Consider the following 12717-nt stretch of genomic DNA (forward strand, 5'->3'; position numbering starts at 1 on the left):
GCTGCTTAAGAGAGTGAATAAGGGACTTCGGGAAGCTCAAATCACTCAAAATGGATATGGTGCAAATGGAAGACACAAGTGCTCTATGACGTCTACACTCATGGTCGTTATATTAATGTGATAAAACAGAACACATAGCAAAACCCAGCCTCAGAGAGCAAACAACCAGACCACGTTAGAAAGTTAAAGGCAAAGAAAGCTTTCCTGGTGTTTCAAGGAGTTCAGTTCAACCTCAGCCCCCAAGGTGAAGTCCTGGAATTACACTTGGACTGTCTTTGAGAGAGACTGACTACAGGAACGATGTATTTACCACAACCCAGGAGCCCTGTTTGATCTTAAGTTGACTGAATGATTGGTATGAAATTCAATGACTTTATCAATTTGTCTCATGATCCAATTAAGTTTCTTATGTCATATTGCTACATTTTATTTTATTTCAAATTAAGAGAACCTTAATTTCTCTACTTTACTATATTTTTCAGTGCTGGGGATCAAACCCATGACCTTGTACATGCTAGGCAATTGCTATACCACTGAGCTATATCCCCGTGCTTCTTGACCTTTTAATTTTGAAATACTAAGTTGCTCTGGCTGGCTTGATCTCACTGGGCAGTCTCACAGGAGTCTTGAGTCTGTGATCTTCCTGCTCCAGCCTCCCTCTATCATTGTTGGTATTACTAGCCTGTGCCGTCAGGCCTCGGTTCTCTATTATTTGACTTGAGTGCACAATAGTTTCTCCTTGTGTGTGTGGCGTGTACTTTTCTAATTGTATCCTAGTTCATTTACCCTACTTCCCTTTAGTGGCTTTTGTTCTTCCTTAAAACTGCAGATAAGCGCGGACAGGCACACACACACACACACACACACACACACACACACACACACACACACACCTGTGTATGCATGCATGTGCAGGTGCTCGTGCCTGTGTGTCTGTGTGTCTGTGTGTGTGTGTGCTCCATGAAAAACAAAATACCTCCATGAAATCACATAAGCTACACAATAATATACAATGGCTTCAAAATCATTTACGCTAGACTCTTGTGGCTTAATGATTTTAAAAAGAAATTCATTTATGGGTATCCACATATGCAAAACAAATGTTTGTGGCAAGGTGTGTTTGTAAACATGTGTGCCTGTGTGTGTGTGGGGAGGGGGGTGTTTGTGTGCCTGATTACCATGTAGAGACAGGATAGCAGCTTTGCCCCTTCTCCTCACTATGCATTTAATTTTTTTAAGTTACATAGATGCATATATTCAATTCCTATAACTTTCTGACCAGGCTTTTAGAAACCTAACTTTCTTTTGAATATAAACTAGTACTGTATTAAAAATTATATCCCCACTAAACCGCATACTATTTAAGGTTCTTATGCAGTGTAACATGGGAATGAGGCAAGTTATTACCTATGGAGAGGTGAGAAACTTCCAGATTTTGTGGCAAACGTGAACCACATTGATAACATGGGAGGAAATCATTTGCCCCACCGGGACCCAGCACGTGGAAACAGTCTTCCTCTTGGTTATATAAGAGTCTTCCAGTCTGAACAGTAGGCACTATATCAGCGCTCTATTTGCTTAATAAAATGGGTCTAAATTGACGAACTAGCCACTTTACACTAACTGCTCCTCTTAAAGACAACTGCTGATTGCTTGCCCCTTTGTAGCTGCAGCTGAGCTTGCGATGGCACAAAGAAAGCGTCGCTAGTTGTCACAACTATCTGCTCATTCTTTAATTAACCATAATATAGAAAACAGTATCACCCACACCCAATTAGAAATCAACTTCTTCAGAATGTGAACTCTTCCCAAAGATGGGGTCAAGGGTCACTGCTTAATGATCAAAATGACTTGCAAGACGGTTCTCTCTCCCTCTCCGCCTACCTTGCTCTCAAATCTAAAATTAGAACAGCCTCTTCTTGTTTTTTTTTTTTTTTAAATAGAAATTATTCTGAGCTGCAACGCATTTCTTTACAAGAGGTAATGGCGATGATGATCGTCGTGGAAACTGTTAGATCCTGGCTGATTTCATTAAAATGAGAGGGATAGGAGCATGCCTCCTTCCTACCGAATTAAATCAAGGTTTTCCACTCAGTGGAACAGATAATGAACGTACAAACTCACGGAAACCGAAAAGACCTCCCAACTCCATCAAATCATCAAGGAGCCTTTTAAATAATTTGCAAGCACATTTATCAAATATTTATTTGCCAAGTAATTTTCTGTAGCTGATCTTTTACAACCCAAAGTGTTTTTTGGAAAACAGCCTCGCTTGTTTCTTTCAGTCTGGGGAGGTGGGAGGTGGCCCTGTTATCTGAGATGTGGAAAATGAAAAGGGATATAAATAAAACAGATCATCTGTCCTCCCGCAGGAGGCAGAAACATGGCGAGGATTCGTTTAACCTACAACAGTCACTGAGAACCTAATGAAGACAGGTTCTCAGGGTATGGGTAAGTGGTCACATTCACAGGGAGCTTCTGGTCATGTAGAAAAAAGCTGGTCAGCCCATGGCTACCATGTGGACCAGAACTGCAGCCCTAGGTGCCAGGGGACACACAGAGAGGTTATCAATCCAGTGTAGATCTTGTCTGGGCTCTGGCCAAATGTGGGGATGTGGCGTGTAATGGCAGTTGTGGGGCAGGCAGGAGTGGCGAAGCATTTGAAGGGTGGTGGATGGTGAAAGGGAAGTTTTTTGGAGAGGGACAGCAAGGCGAACAGGATCTCCACAGCCCTGCTCGGAAAGTGTGCTCTGTTGGTAATTGCCATCTAATGCTTGGTTTTGTCCCAGCGTCCTGTCAGTCACTGTGTCTCCACTGGATATCTGGCAGCTGTGGGGAAGAATGCATTAAGCAGAGGTGAAAATACAGATTATAAAACAGGCCTGGAGAACAAACGGAGGCAGGGGTGTGGGCTTCTCGGGGTGGGCGTAGACAGCCAAAGGCAGTTTGGTTTATATAGTAGAGTGGGTTCTTACCCAGCCCCATCCGAGGAGCAGCAGGACTCATTGTGTCTTGGGAGTGCAGAAGTGCCAGGTACCACTGGGGTGTTTTCCATCCCAAGCAGGGATAAGGGGGCCCTCACCCTGCGCATGCTTTGTGTTCTACCAACTCCATTCCTCTGGGTCTCACGCGTCCAAATGCAAGATGCTAGATGCCCAACATCTCAACTCCTGCTGAGCCTTGAATGCTGAAGAAGGGAGCTGCATAAATTCAAATCTTTAATTACCGCGTTATTCCTCCCACAGACCCAACCTCATCTAAGCTTTTGGAGCATTCAGGCCTGAGGCTCATAGGCAGAACTTGAGCAAAGCAGACTGCCCTTCGGGCCTGGCAGGTCACCAGCAAGGCAGATTCAGAGTAAGCGCTAAAAGCCCCTACCCTGCTGCTTGGGACGGGTAGGGAAAGGCAAAGGTTGGCTTTGGGTTTGGTCATTCAGCAGGGAGGGGCAAGGCTCCTCCGGACAATGCTCCTACAACTCAGGAAGGAGGGACTGCGGCGCAGAGAAACAGGTGGCAGTGTGTAATTTTTAGGGCGGACTCTTCATCCCCCAAATGCCTTCGGGGGATATTGGATCGTTTGTAGCCTAGAGAAGCATAGTTACAGACTGGGCTGGTGCACTCTGTTTCAGTTGGGTCGCTGTGAGAAGGAGAGCCATTCAGAGGTCTATTTAAAGCCAAGCGGAGTGTTTACACACATCACAGAAGAGGTCAGGCAGGCAGATGCTGAGCTACTCGGATTACAGAAGCAGAGGTGTCTCTACACCACACAGACCCATTCTGCTCAATGTCCCTAAGGTGTCCCCAGGAGGCATCCCAACTCACAGAACTCTGCTTCTTTGATGACTGGGATAAAAACACCAACTCCCACTCAAATGGACAATCGTTTATTTCTGCTCAGCATGGGTCAATGTTAATTGTTCAGAATTTCCTTCCGTGGTAGCTCCGAGGGCTTGGGCCATCTGGTGGGACATCCCACGTTCGCACTTGTGGCTTTCCTAGACACTCAGCTCACCCGGGGGCCTCTCTCCGGACCACGGAAGAGGACAAGGCTTCCATCTAAAATGCCTTACTCAGAGGCGACTTGAACGACGGCTTTCATTTTCAAATAAGGAAGTGCCAGAGTTCCTCCTACCACATGCTTCCACACACGACAGCAACAGAATGCTTTCCCAACAATCACGAGAGTCATTATAAGCCAGGAACTGAAGTGATTCACACAGGGAGCCAAGGGGTGTGGAAAGGTGATGTTTACCTCGAAGCGCGGGGGGGAGGAGTCGCAGGCCATGGCTAAGTTGGTAAAGGATTTGTGCAGGTTATTAAAAAAAAAGAAAAAAGAAAAAGATTTCATTGCAGCGGGTTTTCTCCCCCTGAGAGGAATAAGTGTATATAATTCTAAGATGGCAATGTGCGTGCGTTGAATGGGGCATCCTGCAGGGTTTTGTCCTGGCAACAGTGATCTTGTTTGCGCCTGCGGGTTAGAGTGTTTGCGAGCTGAGAGCTTGGGTGGGAAGCGGAAGTCTCCGGGCTCCGAAGGACTGGGAGGGCTTCAGCAAACACGTGACTCTGCGTGTCAGGCCAGCAGCTGTGCTGGAACAGGCGAGAACTAGACAAAAAGAAAAAGAAAAGAAAAGGCCCCAGAAAGGGGATTGTAGTTGGTGTTCTACATGAAAGAAAACCAAACAAACGAGCTGGTGCTGGGAAGACACCTGAGATCCAGTGGATAGGTGGACAGGTAGGAGCTGAGCAGACTGCGGTCTGGGATGTGAATCAGCACAGGCTGTTGGCATGGGCTCCACTGACAATGTAGGTTCTGGGGGAGTCCTCTGCACTAAGACTTGCAGGGGCTTTGGAAGGGGGAGTAACCAGTGGCGTGGCCCAGGGCAGGTGAAGATGGGCAGGAAAGCGGAGAGATCTCAGGTTCATCTTATTCCAGGTTCAGAGAGGGCACTTCCTTCTCCACATCGAGCTAATTTCACTCTCAAAGTGGAACGGGGGAAGGTACAGTTCGCTTTTCCCCTATAAGAGAGACCTATGGACACAGGGAGCTCATAGGTGCCCTGGCTGACTGATCCAGGCTTTCCAGAGCTTAGGGCACATGGTTCCTTTGTTTGCACATCACTTCATTGTGTCTCTACTGATTCTTACTGTCCTCAATCAGGGACAGCCATAGGACACTGGCTCTCTAACCTGCCCATTCTTGACCTCCTTCCAATCTCCCTCGCAGTCTCTCATCAGCCACATCCAGACCATTCAGATTCGGCCTGGGTTCTTTTGAGGGCTCCAGCCCCATGGTAATCCCATTATACTCAAAATCCCAATGAGGGTCTCCAGTTTGTTCCCCAGTACCAATGAGCTATTCAAATGCTTTCTGTCTTTCTCTTGTGGGGACCATATCAGTGTAAGCTGTGTAACAAAACACCACAGTGTATACACTCAGATATTGATTTCTCACAGCTCAAGATAAAAGGCTTCAGATAGCTGGTGGCATAACTCCTAGCCCAAGTTTGAGGACCGAGAGCTATGGTGTCCTGGAGCCGAACAAGGCAGAAGTCCAGCTTGATGGAAGATTATAGGCGATATCCAGGTTCCTGTGGTTCCAGCTGCCCTGGTCCATGAGCTTATCCTATCATGCTACATGGTGGGCTGTCCAGGCTCTTCTTGTTCTCCCCTGTGTCTGGTACATCCTTTCAGTCACACCCAGACCATGTTTACCTAGTGCCTGCATAGCTGCTGCCAGAGAAGCTGCCAGAAAAAGATTAATCACATGCTGAATGTTCTCCCTTCCAGGCAAATTGGCTTTTCTTCTGTCTAATTCAAGAGCTGCTTGCCCTTTGAAACTCTCCAGGCCTTTACTGAGAGGCTTACTACCCTGTACAAATATCCCGCTGTATGGAGGATGGGACATCCATGTCTCTTCACAAGCTCCCCCAGAGCCCACACACCTTGGATGTGGGAAGTTTCCATTCGCTGATCAGCCACTTAAGACTGGAACCGGCTCAGAGCCGAGAGAGTATTTGAACACCCGGAAGAAGCAAAGAACGCTGTCCGGACTGCTGCAGACAACGGCGAGTGCAGATGTGTTCATCAGGACAAATGCTGCTGCAGGCACTGGGGGTGGCTTAAAGGTTAAGAGGATTTGCTGGACCGTCAGGAGGAGCAGAGTTTGGACCTGAGCACACTTGTGACAAGCTGGGCGTCCTGCACATACCTGTAACCCAAACTCTTAATGGCAGCAGAGACTGGAGGTGTAGAAGAGACTGCCTCAAAGAAATAGTCAGGGAAGAGGAGGGAGGGACCCTCAACTCCCGCTTCAGGCCTCCGAGCGTGTGCAGAAACACTCACAGGCTCATGTTTATATTCCCAGACACAAACAAACACGTGAATAACTGGATAAATATGTCATAAGTATGTACACCACATGTCTGCCTGGTAATCAGGAAGGTTAGAGGAGGAATCAGAGCTCCTGGAACTGCAGTTAGACAGCCCAGCAGGTGCTGGGAACAGCACTCGGGTTCTCTGCAATAGAATGCGATCCATAGCTGAGCCATCCCTCTAGCCCTTTAGGTGCACTGTTACTGATTCTTGGAGAATTTTACGCAGTGTATCTTGATCACGTGCACCCCAGCTTCTCCCCTCTACTCTTCCCTGACTGCCCCCTTCCCTAAACCCTCAAATTCATGTACTCTTTTTACTGAAGTTTGTCCTCTCTGAATACTTTGGGGGGAAATGGGGAGTCATCCACTGGAGTGTGGTCGCCCTACCTGGAGCCACATCCTTAAAGAAAACGGAGGATCCCTCCCCTAGAAACCACCAACTTGCAAATGGTATTTTTAAAATGTTACTTAATAATTATTAATTATTAATATGACCGAGGAAGCCCCCAATAACCAAGGCAGAGACCTGAGGATGTTTAAATCAGTTTTAGCACAGTCGTTGGGCGAAGGACCCCTAACATATTTTTCTATACACTAGACCTGTTAATTGTCCAGCTATGCTCCCCAAGTACTTGTTTGACTCGCACCTAGATCACTGCTGCTCCATCAGCCTGGCCACAGGTTCCTGGTTCATCAGGTCTAATGGAGACCACTGGTCCCCTCCTTCTTCTTTCACCTTTTCCTCCCCCTTACCCTCTCTCCCTTCTCTCCCTTCCCCCTCTCCCCGGTGGGCCCAACCTGTGACCCTGTAGAGTCTGGTAATGGAAACCCTACCTACCTCTCTTCTCCCCAGCAATTGACTGACAGCCACATTTATTTAACCAATAGTTTTAAATTGCGGGGCAAGGTTTATACAGCCAGGCTGGTTTTGAGAGTTCTGGTGGCAAACAGATCTTAGGGTACAGAACTTAGCATTTGAATACACAGCAGCAGCAGACCAATCCCAATGTCCGCTGTCCACAGCCCTTGAGCTCCAGACGTCCCTTCCACTCCATGCAAGAGCGTTCACTGCCCTGCGCTTGTCGAAGCAACCACAACTCCTGTGAAGGTTAAATCAATAGTTTTTTTGACAGTAGATTTTTAAGCCTCTCAGTATCCTGGGTTTCAGGATTCCAAACAGTCAGGAAGCGAGACTCATAAAGACACAGTGGCTGCCCCATCTCGATTACTGAGGGGCAAGGCAGGAGAAGGAATTGTTCTCTTTGTGGGGTAACTGCTGAGTCCCAGGAAGAAGTCACAGGTAGCTGGGGGACATTTCGTGTTGTGTAACAAACGATTTACTTTGAATGTAGTGAGCTATCTCCCAGCTCATGTCCTGAGAGATGATCTTTGTTAACTGGGTACCACAGGTTAGCCAGATAGTAATGTGTGCTTTGGGAAAATTCCTGAGGACTGATCTGAGCCACATGGGAGGGGGGAGGGGGATGTTTGCCCGGAAACCGGGAAAGGGAATAACACTCGAAATGTATATAAGAAATACTCAAGTTAATAAAAAAAAAAAAAAAAAAAAAAAAAAAAAAAAAAAAAGAAAGGCCGGAGGCTAAGTCATATGTTCTCTCTGAGAGCTCTCTCTGCCTATATTTCTTATTCATGCCAACAGAATGGCATGTCCAAACTTCTTGGAAAATACATGAATTGATACTTCAAGAAGATTCCACCCAACATTCCTCTCTTGGTCGATACTGCTCTGTATTCTTCTCTGGTGATATAGGAAGTCCCTGGGCTTGAATAAGTCTCCAGCACTGTATCCCAAAACTGAACCGACAGCTCCAAACACATCCCAGATGAGAAAGATAAGAAGGAATATTTGTTAGTGAACAAAACCAGTGAGAAGGCTTTGAACACAAAGCTCTAGACACTGATATGGCTTGTACCATAAGCGTCCCTCCCCCAGGCCCTAGTGTTAAACATTGTTTGACAACTGCCAGTCCCTGGGGAAGTGATCGAACCATGAGTTGCTGGCCTGGACCACAAATGAAATCATGATGGATTCATAATCTGGCAGCATTATGGAAAGATGTTGGGGGCTTATTTGGAAGTGGTACTCCCCAGGCAAGGGAATAAACTTAGCGTCCTGTGTCATGATCAGACAACTCCATGTCTGTCTCTCTGATTCCTGGCTGCCATCAGGTGAGCAGCTCTGCTCCGGCATTGGAACTCCTGTGGACACAAAGCAATGAGGCCTAATGACCATTAACTAAAACCTCTGCAGACACGAGCTTAAACTTTCCTTCCTCGAATTGTTTATCTCAAGTGTCTTGTTGTAGCAATGAAAAACTGATACACAGAGACCGGGTGCACAATCTGAGCCAAAGCTGAAAACATCCTAAAATGTTTTGGAAAAAACACAGGCCCAGAAGAAAAATCATAGTCACATATATCTTCTCATTAAAACCCAAAAGGAAACTCAGAGATAAACCGTGCACAGAATCATCTAAGACCCCCTTCTGGCCTCATCTAAGCCACTGGCCTCAGGGGTAGCCAGAGGGTGAGTGTAAGCAGAACTGGGGGCTGTGCTATCTTAAAATGTGTTCTTGTCTTTAAGGAATAATCCATAAACATACAATTAGAATCATAGACTGGAAGGCATGTGCATGAATGTGCTCCCCCTCCCCCCTCTCGGTTCCTCTGTCTCTCTGTCTCTGTATGTAAGTGTGTATATGTGTGTGTATTTGTGTATGTATGTGTGCATGCATGTGTATGTGTGTGTATGTATGTGTGTGTACGTGTGTTATGTGTGTGTATGTATGTGTATGTGTGTATATGAGTATGTATGTATATGTTATGTCTGTGTTGTGTGTGTGTATGTATGTGTGTATGTATGTATCTGTTATGTGTGTGTTATATGTGTGCATTATGTGAGTTGTGTGTGTGTGTGTGTGTGTGTGTGTGTGTGTGTGATCTCAGTTTAGGGAAACAAGAACAGTGAGTCATGGGGCTAACTGCCAGCTAGCCTACCCTATTTCTTAAGCTCCAGACAAGTAAGAGACCCTACCTCAGAAGAAAGGAAGGCAATTTCTGAGGGGTGACATTTGAAGCTATCTTCTGGCTTCCACATGTACCAGTAGACAGCCATACACACACACACACACACACACACACACACACACACACACACACACACACACACGAACATATACTCAAAAGAACAGACTTATGTGAGACCAGTTAAATTATTTTCTCTCCTTCTATCACACACGTGTACACATACATACATACATACACTTCTGGGCAAATAAATATAGTTTTCAGGCACTTGATTCTGCACTTTGAGCATCAAAGCTGCAACTCCAAGATTCCATGAGGAATTTCCTCTGTGGAGCTCAATATTAAAACCGAAACAAAAGAAGTGATGAACATCTGTTAAGTTCCGAGCTTTCCAACGATGCAGGCCACCTCTTCCAGAAAATGCTCTCCAGCAGTACTCAGAAGCTCAGGCGGTGATGCAGGACAGGGCTGTGCTCTGACTTTATCTTGCTACAGCGCCAGGAGTTACCTTGGTAGCCTCCTTACTGCGTGGAAATTGGGGCTTAGAGAAGTTCAGGAGTTCTGCAACCCTGAAGGCAACTTCAGCCATCTTTTTTTGTTGTTCTGAAAGTTTTCTCTCCCTCTTCTTTCCCACATCCCAATCAATGTGCACACCAACTGTTGACCTTATGACAGCATATCTTCCCTCTGCTGGGCTTAGCGTGGGGCCTCAGCTGAGACTTGACTATACAGTCCCCTTAGCTTACAGAAACCTTCAGATGTAGGTATCTGGACTCACCTTCTCCATTTAGTACACTGTTATTTGTTATTTCTGTATGTAGTATGTGTGTGTGCATGTGTGTGTGCATGTGTGTGCATGTGTGTATATATGTGTGTATATGTGTGCATGTGTGTGCACATGTGTGTGTGTTTGTGTGTGAGTGTGTGTGTATGTGTGTGTATGTGTGTATATGTGTGCGTATGTATGTGTGTATATGTGTGTATGTGTATGTGTGTGTGTATGTGTGTGTGTGTGTGTGTGTGTGTGTGTGTGTGTGAATGCGTGAATGCAGATGTCCCTTGTCCCCGTGTTCATGAGGAGATCAGAGGACGTTATTCAGGAGTCGGCTCTGACCTTCCACCTCACTGAGGCAGGGTGTCTCTTGTTCTTGCTGCTGCAGTGTGGTGCTCCGTGTTACTGGGCCGTGGGCTTCATGCCATTCTCCTGTCTATGTCTCCCATCTCATGGAAGGATTGTTGGCACTACAGACGTATGCTACTACATCTGCCTCTTTACCTGAGCTCTGGGGGGGCCAACCTGAGTCCTTTGGTTTGTGGTCAGCACTTTTACCCACTGAGCTATCTCTCTGGCCCTGGATAAACCCACATTAATAGGTAAAGAAATTGACTGTAAGAAGAGCCTGCTGGAGTTGAAAGAAGTCGGTCAGTAAGAGGCAGAAGAGTGGGAGTCAGTCAGTCAGCCCTCAGTGCACTGGGACTGTGCCACCGCAGGACCTCTGTCTATCAAAGTGCACTGGTGGAGGACTCTGATTGCTCAAAGGGAAAGAGCAGAGCTAAGCACGCATCTGCCCTTGTTTCTGAAGGGTCCAAGGTCCAAGAATGTGGGGGTCTGCTTGGTGCTGCTGTTGGGACCTCACATTTTTTCACCATTAACCAGCGGTCACGGGGAAACCAGCCACGGTGAATGGAAGACAAGGCCCCTTCAGGGACAGCTGCCTCCCAAGATCTTCACCTCTAACCTGGCCTTCATCCCTGTTCGGGGGATGAGGCTCAGCACAGGGGGAGCCTGGACGTGTTTTATTGCCTTGTTTGCTTCTAATAGAAACCAAGACCCTGCTTGGCCTTCTGGGCCTGCTGCTTACATGGGCTTTCTTGCTTTCATGGTGGTTCTTTCGCTTTTCTATTTCATCTCTGCCGCTTTTATTGAGGGCGTTTTAAAAGTTTTATTTCACCATGGTCGTTTGTTTCTTTTTTATCTGTAACCTTTCCACGGGGCATTAAGAAGTGACAAACTCGGGGTTGGGGATTTAGCTCAGTGGTAGAATGCTTGCCTAGGAAGCGCAAGGCCCTGGGTTCGGTCCCCAGCTCCGAAAAAAAAGAACCAAAAAAAAAAAAAAAGTGACAAACTCTGAGGGCAAGTCCCAGGCAGCCAAGGAACTTGGCCATCTCTCCTTGGTTCACCAGAGGACTCTGCTCTCAGGAAGACTGCCCCACCCCACCCCAGGGGAGTCCGGAAGTTTCTAGTAAAATGCACTCTGCCATCTTTCTTATCTGCCTTGGAAGCGCCACAGGCCGGGAGTGTCATCAGTTAATGGGGAAGCTCTGGCTGGAAGATTCTACTTGTCCCCCGTGTTCCGTTCCTTTCCCCCACAGGCTCTGATGCAGTCCATCCAGAGCCCCCCACCAGAGCACCAAGCTCTGTCTCTGCTGCCCTGGAAGTCATGACTCATGAGGCATCATCAGGCAGCCCACCCTGACGGTAGGTCTGAGAGTCGTCTTCAGCTCACCTGCCAGTCCCTGCCTGCTGCTCTCACCCAGAGACTCTTCTCTCCTTCGCAACCTGCGTTTCAAGCCAATTTCTTCTTACACACCTCGCTGGGCTCATGAAAACACACAGGTAGAAGAGGTGAACAGCAGAACCCATTAGAAGGCATAGAAAACTTCCTGTGAGTTCGAGGCCAGCCTGGTCTACAAAGAGAGTTCCAGAACAGCCAGGACCACATAGAGAAATCCTGTCTCAAAAAAGTGACCCCGTCCTCCAAAAAAGAAGGCATAAAAATGGCCCAATTCAGCAACCACATGGCAATCGTGATGCAGGCTCACCCTTGTTCAGAGCTCAGGAGTGTTCCTGAGTCACTCAGCATAAAGAGGGAATGACACTTCCCACCAACCTGCTGTGTAATATAGCAATGGCAAAGATGTTTAGTTCATGCCTATGAATACTAACATGGAAACATGGGTCACTTCTCACCACAGAACGGTCCAATTTAGGCTTCCGATCTCTGCCCCAGGAGGAACAGAGCTGTCCTGCCCACACTGGGAACCTCCATTTCCTCCCTCACTTGTCTCAGCCCCTGGCCAGACATAAGGACATATGAATGTGGGCTTGTATGTACGTGTGCATCTACACATGAAGATGCAGATGCACATTGTTGCATGTGTGGAGGTCAGAGGTGAATGCCAACGGCTTTCCTCAGCTACACGCCACCTAATCTCTGAGGCATGGCCTTCTACTGACCCTGCAGTTCACTGATGTAGCTAGGCTGGCTATCCTGGAAACCTCCTTAGAGCCACCC

At 47.1% G+C, this 12717-nt stretch overlaps 1 long non-coding RNA gene across 5 annotated transcripts; it reads left to right on the forward strand.

The window, feature by feature from the left end:
• Positions 1-2370: 2370 nt before the first annotated feature.
• On the forward strand, positions 2371-7995 carry LOC102548467 (uncharacterized). 5 transcript variants are annotated; one of them, XR_015642685.1, is made up of 4 exons: positions 2371-2451; positions 3246-3357; positions 5787-7859; positions 7962-7995. It is a non-coding gene; the product is annotated as an uncharacterized LOC102548467 (long non-coding RNA). The 5 variants fall into 5 exon arrangements; XR_015642684.1 differs by having other exon boundaries at positions 5454-7995; XR_015642681.1 differs by having other exon boundaries at positions 5787-7995.
• Positions 7996-12717: the final 4722 nt, after the last annotated feature.

This window comes from Rattus norvegicus, chromosome 18, assembly GCF_021556685.1.
Source record: "Rattus norvegicus strain SHRSP/BbbUtx chromosome 18, alternate assembly SHRSP_T2T, whole genome shotgun sequence".
Lineage (NCBI taxonomy): Eukaryota > Metazoa > Chordata > Mammalia > Rodentia > Muridae > Rattus > Rattus norvegicus.